The sequence below is a fragment of the Merops nubicus genome, unplaced genomic scaffold (assembly GCF_000691845.1).
Source record: "Merops nubicus isolate BGI_N331 unplaced genomic scaffold, ASM69184v1 scaffold22906, whole genome shotgun sequence".
NCBI classification, from domain to species: domain Eukaryota; kingdom Metazoa; phylum Chordata; class Aves; order Coraciiformes; family Meropidae; genus Merops; species Merops nubicus.
The window spans coordinates 581-1,205 of record NW_008617236.1 but is presented as its reverse complement, the minus strand read 5'-3'; positions in this window follow the sequence as shown (position 1 = coordinate 1,205).

Sequence of the window (625 nt, the reverse complement as noted above, 5' to 3'; positions counted from 1 at the left end):
GGTTCGGCAGTTTGCTCTGCTTCCTCCACCTCAGCCAACAGCCACGCGGAGCCCACACCGAGTGAGAGCAAAGTCTTCTGGAGGGGCAAAGGAAGGGTCTGGAGCTCTTTATTCTTTGGGCAGTGGGTGTACGTATCAACTTAGGGAGCCCCCTCAGTCAACAGCTCTCAGCCTCCAAACCCTTTCAAATTTAGGCTGTAAAGCCTTCCAATGTACTGGCTATGTCACACTTAAGATTACTTAAAAGATTTTACCCTCTGCTCTAGATGCTTAGGCAATGTAACAGTCATGCAAGCAACAGTTTTGCCAGCTCAAGTCACCAGTTCTCTAAATATTTTGTGTAAAAAGCTAACTTTACAGTTTCCCAAAAGGATTAAATAATAGTCCTCTGTGTCCACTCTTTGCTTGCTGTTTTCCCTATAGGGAATGAAAGGAGAGGTTTAAAAACTTCAACATCTTTTCTGCTCCTAGGCTTCAATGGAAAGCTTTTATAAAATGTGCAATAAAGTTAATTACCGTAATGTCAAGTCAGATGTTCTGTGTCTTCCCACCCACCCTGATAAAAACTATAAGGCTATTTGTTTCTTTTGAGATAGACAGCACACTGAGATAGGGCAACTGCTGG